Raw genomic sequence first — 6,349 nt, 5'->3', positions numbered from 1 at the left:
TTTTATCTTTCTAGGAGCAGCTTGTCCCTTTGCTTAAGATCTAAATTTATTAAGAGGAAGAACAAATTTCCAGCAATGACTAATGGGGTTAAGCCCCAGGGAGGCTGTGAAGTAGCTTTAGTCTCTGCCAAAGGAATTCCAAGAAAGAAAACATTGAGGGGTCAGGGAGGCCTTCTAGCCCCTGAAATCCCCCCAAGAGGCTCAGCCACGGCCCTGGACACTGCTGGTGCTCCAACACTCAGCCCCAGCCAGACCTGAGAGTGCAGACACAGGAGTGCTCCAACTCAGGAGAGGGCTGGAAGGAGTATTTGGACATTGCATTCAGTAGGGAATAAAATGGCAGACTGAGGAAACTCTTTGATTTGTGGTGCTAAACTTTTGCTCTCATTATGCTGGAAAGAATCTAAATATGGTCTTCCTCAAAAGGGCGAGCTGCCCAGATTTGGGGGTATGTAGGTAGCGCAAGGCCTTCCTCTGTTCTTGCTACCTGAACTGACTTCTTCTCTTTGCAACTTCTATTTTTGGTAAAGCTTTTAGTTACTTAAAAGAAAAAAAAAAAAAAAGAGGCTGGCACTGCTGCACAGTGGGTTGTTACTGCACCATAGAACTGGCATCCCAAATGGGTGCCAGTTCAAGTTCCCACTGCAGCACTTCCAATCCCACTTCTCACTCATGGCCTGGGAAAAGCAGCAGAAGATGGCCCAAGTCCTTGGGCTGCTGCCACCCACGTGGGAGACCCAGAAGAAGCTCCTGGCTCCTGGCCTTGGCCTAACCCAGCCCTGGTCATTGTGGCCATTTAGGGAGTGAACCAGCAGATGGAAGCCCTTTCTCTCTCTGTGTCTTTCCCTGTCTCTCTAACTCTTAAAATAACGCTTAAATAAATAAGTAAATCTTAATAAGAAAGAAGTATTTAATTAATACACTTATCTTTTATATCATCAGATATCACATGTGTATATGTGAGTATATATATAACTGAGTGGTTAAAAGTCATATTAGTTAAGGTATTGTTAGCTGATTTAATAGCTGATTTAAATATGACATTTCTCATTTATGTACAATGGGGGATTCTTCAGAAGTAGTGTCCTTGCTGTATACAGATGTACAGGAAGTCAGCTTCTTCCCATCTTGTGGTTTTGCCATCCCTTTTAGGACAATCATGGAGGCCACGGAAGTCAAGGAATCTGAATTTGGGTGAGAAAAACAATTATACCTTTATTTTCTTTAGCCTTTACTGTAGTCCAAAACCAAAGTAATGTTGGAAGTACCCATGATTTTGTCACCAAGAGAAATCAGACTTTTTCATATTATAATACCGTTGTTGTAGAATCTTTTTATTATTATTATTCCTTTTGTGAGAATATTCTTTTTACATTTATTTGAGAGACAAAGAGACAGAGATAGCTCCCACCTACTGGTCATTTTCTAAAGGCCTGCAGTAACCAGAACTCTGAATTAAACCTGGAGCCAGGAACTCAATCCAGGTCTCCCACGTGGGTGACAGGGATGCAATTATTTTGTTGTTAAGTCTTAAAACCGGATCAGCGCGGTGCGCTGACCGCAGCGCACCGGCCGTGGCGGCCATTGGAGGGTGAACCAACGGCAAAGGAAGACCTTTCTCTCTGTCTCTCTCACTGTCCACTCTGCCTGTCAAAAAAAAAAAAAAAAAAAAAGAAAGAAAAGAAAAAGAAAAAAGAAGAAAACAACATTTATGCTCACCACTATTTATTTTGAAATTAAGGTACTTATTATATATCCATTGCAAGGTCTGATTATTTAATGTGTTAATAATACATTACATATTGATATTTTGTTTTTCCTCTCTTCTGGTTTTTTTTTTTTTTTTTTTTTTAAGATTTATTTATTGCCGGCGCCACGGCTCAATAGGCTAATCCTCGCCTTACAGCGCCGGCACACCAGGTTCTAGTCCCGGTCGGGGTGCCGGATTCTGTCCTAGTTGCCCTTCTTCCAGGCCAGCTCTCTGCTGTGGCCTGGGAAGGCAGTGGAGGATGGCCCAAGTCCTTGGGCCCTGCACCCCATGGGAGACCAGGAGAAGCACCTGGCTCCTGCCTTCGGATCAGCGCGGTGTGCTGGCCGCAGCGCACAGGCCACAGTGGCCACTGGGGGGTGAACCAACAGAAAAGGAAGACCTTTTTCTCTCTCTCTCACTGTCCACTCTGCCTGTCCAAAACACACACACACACACACACACACACAAAGAAAGAGTTACACAGAGAGAGGAGAGGCAGAGAGAGAGGTCTTCCATCCGATGGTTCACTCCCCAATTGGCCACAATGGCTGGAGTTGTGCCGATCCTAAGCCAAGAGCCAGGAGCTTCTTCCAGGTTTCCCATGTGGGTGCAGGGGCCCAAGGACTTGCGCCATCTTCTATTGTTTTCCCAGTCTATAGCAGAGAGCTGGATGCAAAGTGGAGCAGCTGGGACTAGAACCAGCATCAATATGGGGTGCTGGTGCGTCAGGCCAGGGTGTTAACCCGCTGCACCACAGCACCGGCCCCTTTGTTTTTGTTTTTAATTCTACAAAATACCTGACTAGTACTCCTCAAGATGGTCAAAGTCATGACAAAATGGAAAAATGGAGGCATTGCCACAGACCAGAGGAGACTGGGGAGACAGCTAAACACAATGTGGTATCTTGAATTCACCCTGGAACAGAAAAAGTACATTAAGGGAAAGACTAGTGAAATCTGACTGTAGATTAGAGTTTAGTTAAGGATCGTGCATGAATACTGGTCTCTTAGTTTTGGCAGATGTACCACAGTAATGAAGGGTGAAAACGTTAGGAGAAACTAAAACTGAGTGAGGAGTATGTGGAAACTCCCCTTGTACTACTTTTGCAATTTCTCTCTCTTTTTTTAAGATTTTTTTATTTATTCGAAAGTCAGAGTTACACAGAGAAAGGAGAGGCAGAGAGAGAGACAGAGAGGTCTTCCATCCGATGGTTCACTCTCCAATTGGCCACAACAGCCAGAGCTGTGCCGATCCAAAGCCAGGAGCCAGGAGCTTCTTTCCAGGTCTCCTACACGGGTGCAGGGGCCCAAGGACTTGGGCCATCTTCTACTACTTTCCCAGGCCACAGCAGAGAGCTGGATTGGAAGTGGAGCAGCCGGGTCTCAAACTGGCGCCCATAGGGGATGCCGGCACTGTAGGCGGTGGCTTTACCTGCTATGCCACAGTGCTGGCCCTCTGCAATTTCTCTTTAAATGTAAAATTATTCCAAAATAAAGGTTCTAGTTGAAAAAAATAAAAAGCATTATTCTGAGAAGGAATTAAGTCCTTCATGGCACAAAATGAATCAGAATGTCTGCCTAGAGCCTAGGATGCTATCGAACAAGGCTGGAGAGAGCATCAGGACCACGTGGGAAGCTTTCTGGGCCACGCCTGGCAGCAGGAACATGACTGCTGTCCACAGTCGCTCATCCAGAGGCGAAGGGGCCCGGGAAAAGCAACCCCTCAGCTGGGCAGCAATAACTGCACTCTGGAAGGGGCTCCTGACTGAGCCAGCAGCCGTCTGTCAAGAGAATTCAAGCAGTAGAGTCACGAGTTCCTGTCTATCAGCCGGGGTTCTAAGAGGGAGCAGGTAACGCTCCAATCGAGATGATTCCAGGCGGGTTCATTTTCAAAGAGGGAAGGCTGAAGGTGGGGTGATTGCAGGAACCCAGGACGAGCAGAAGTCTCAAAGGATTTCAATCTTCTGCAGCATGGGAGTAAGTCAGCCACAGCAGTAGCATAGGAAGGCATCCCTGGGGGCCCTCAACAAGCAGTTTTAATTGAAATGTTTTAAAACGGAGTCAGTGGGGCAGGCATTTGGCACAACAGTTAAGAAGCTGCTTGGGATGCCTACAGCCCATATTGGAGTGCCTGGTCTAAATCCTGGCTCCACTTCTGATCCAGCTCCCTACCAGTGTGCACCCTTGGAGGTGGTAAGTAATGGCTCAAGCAGTTGAATCCCTGCCGCCTAGCTGGGAGATTTGGGTTGAGTGCCTGGTTCCTGGCTTTGGAGGAGTGAGCTAAAGATGGGAGAGCTTTCTCTCTATTTCTGCCTTTCAAGTAAATAAATAACTTTGTTTTTTGACAGGCAGAGTGGACAGTGAGAGAGAGAGAGAGAGAGAGAGAGAGAGAAAGGTCTTCCTTTTTGCCGTTGGTTCACCCTCCAATGGCCACCACGGCCGGCACACCACGCTGATCCGATGGCAGGAGCCAGGTACTTCTCCTGGTCTCCCATGGGGTGCAGGGCCCAAGCACTTGGGCCATCCTCCACTGCACTCCCGGGCCACAGCAGAGAGCTGGCCTGGAAGAGGGGCAACCAGAACAGAATCCGGCGCCCCGACCGGGACTAGAACCCGGTGTGCTGGTGCTGCAAGGCGAGGATTAGCCTAGTGAGCCGCAGCGCCGGCTAATAAATAACTTTTTAAAAGTAGAGTTAAAGAGCTAGGAAATGTAAAACAAGGCTGACTTTGAACAGAAAAGTTAAAGAATGACTTAAAGTATGAAGACCTGAGTCAGACAGGACAGCATCAGAGTCCTGGATTTGCCACTTATTAGCGAACTGCACTTATTGTGTAAAATGTACACCCCTGCAATGAAAAGCTCCCCTAACTGTTGTCCCTTAGCCTTCCATCTCCCAGCTGAGGGCTGAGAGGTTCACCACCTCAGAATAGGAGAGAGACATCACTTCCCAGTTCTGCAAGACACTTGGCTAGTTAGAGCATGGAGCTTCCTGATAATGTACATGCTGTGATTTGGATACAGTTAGAGTGTCACACATTGCAGTTTCTGCCTTGTTGTTAGGTAGTAAGAAAGTGGGACGTTAATGCAACAATGGTGTTTAGCAGTAGGGCCCTGGGGAACATTAAAGTAGATTAGAGGTTGGCCGGCGCCACAGCTCACTAGGCTAATCCTCCGCCTGCAGCGCTGGCACACCGGGTTCTAGTCCCGGTCAGGGCGCCGGATTCTGTCCTGGTTGCTCCTCTTCCAGTCCAGCTCTCTGCTGTGGCCCAGAAAGGCAGTGGAGGATGGCCCAAGTCCTTGGGCCCTGCACCCGCATGGGAGACCAGAAGCACCTGGCTCCTGCCATCGGATCAGCGCAGTGTGCTGGCCGCAGCGGCCATTGGAGGGTGAACCAACAGTAAAGGAAGACCTTTCTCTCTGTCTCTCTCTCTCTCACTGTCCACTCTGCCTGTCAAAAATTAAAAAAAAAAAAAAAAAGTAGATTAGAGGCTCCATGATCGAATTCTGGGGGTTACATACATGCTTCTTGCTGTCTCTCTCTTTTAAAAAAAAGATTTATTTATTAATTTGAAAGTCAGAGTTACACACAGAGAGGCAAGGCAGAGAAAGAGAGAGAGGTCTTCCATCTGCTGGTTCAGACCCAATTGGCCACAAGGGCCAGAACTGCACTGATCCTAATCCAGTAGCTGGGAGCCAGGAGCTTCTTCCGGGTCTCCCACATGGGTGCAGGGGCCAAAGACTTGGGCCACCTTCTACTGCTTTCCCAGGCCATAGCAGAGAGCTGGATCAGAAGTGGAGCAGCTGGGACTTGAATCGGTGCCCATATGGGATGCCGGCACCACAGGCGGCGGCTTTACCCAAGCCCGCTATGCCACAGTGTCGGCCCCATCCTCACTGTCTCTTGTCATGTGATGCTCTCTGCCACACGAGGACTTTGCCAACAAAACGCCATTTACCAGATGTGGCCCCTAGACCTTGCACCTCCAGAACTCTGGACCAAAATATACCTCTTTCCTCTGTAAAGTAGTTTGCCTCTGGTATTTCATTGTAAGAATGAAAACCACAAGTGTACTAAGAACACCTGTGTACTATATTAAGTACGGCCTGCCCTAGAGACCTTGTCACGAGTGGAGGAGACAGTTAAGCACCAGCCCCTGCCAGCCTATTGGGTTAGGAAGTGAAAGGGGCAAGTGAGCCAGGAGGTGGCCTTGAACAGACATAAAAGCCTTGGTTTCTTCCCTCTTTTCAGACCTCAGGCCTGGGGGGATGGGGCATCAAACACGCTGAGGGAAGTGCTGGGGCTGATGAGTCTCTTGCTCCACTTCCCATCTCAAGACTCAGAGATGAGTTATCGGGAGGGCTGCCCTTGGCCAGTGCGGCCATTCAGCCCAGGCCGGCAGAGGAAGGCCTTGAGGTTTAGCTTTCTCTGGAGTGTGATTAGGGCCAGAAGTTCCCCCAGTATTCATCCTTTCCTCAAGGCAGGGGACAGTTGAGTTGGGTACCAGGAGTTCCTCCTTATGTAAAACTCTGGGCAAATACTAATATTGACTATTTTAGTGATGGAGAGACTCAGACAAAACTTTTTTTTAAAGATTTATT

The 6,349-nt window shown here is 48.0% G+C and overlaps 1 long non-coding RNA gene across 2 annotated transcripts in view; it reads right to left on the bottom strand.

The window, feature by feature from the left end:
• Positions 1 to 995: 995 nt before the first annotated feature.
• Positions 996 to 6,349, bottom strand: part of LOC138844632 (uncharacterized) — a 29,754-nt gene continuing 24,400 nt past the window's right edge. For both annotated transcript variants that reach the window (XR_011380763.1, XR_011380764.1), the window contains one exon: positions 996 to 1,184. This is a non-coding gene — a long non-coding RNA (uncharacterized lncRNA). The remainder of the gene's footprint in view (positions 1,185 to 6,349) is intronic.

Source organism: Oryctolagus cuniculus, chromosome 12 (assembly GCF_964237555.1).
Source record: "Oryctolagus cuniculus chromosome 12, mOryCun1.1, whole genome shotgun sequence".
NCBI lineage: Eukaryota > Metazoa > Chordata > Mammalia > Lagomorpha > Leporidae > Oryctolagus > Oryctolagus cuniculus.
Note: the sequence above shows the minus strand (reverse complement) of the source record. Positions and strands in the feature narration are given on the sequence as shown.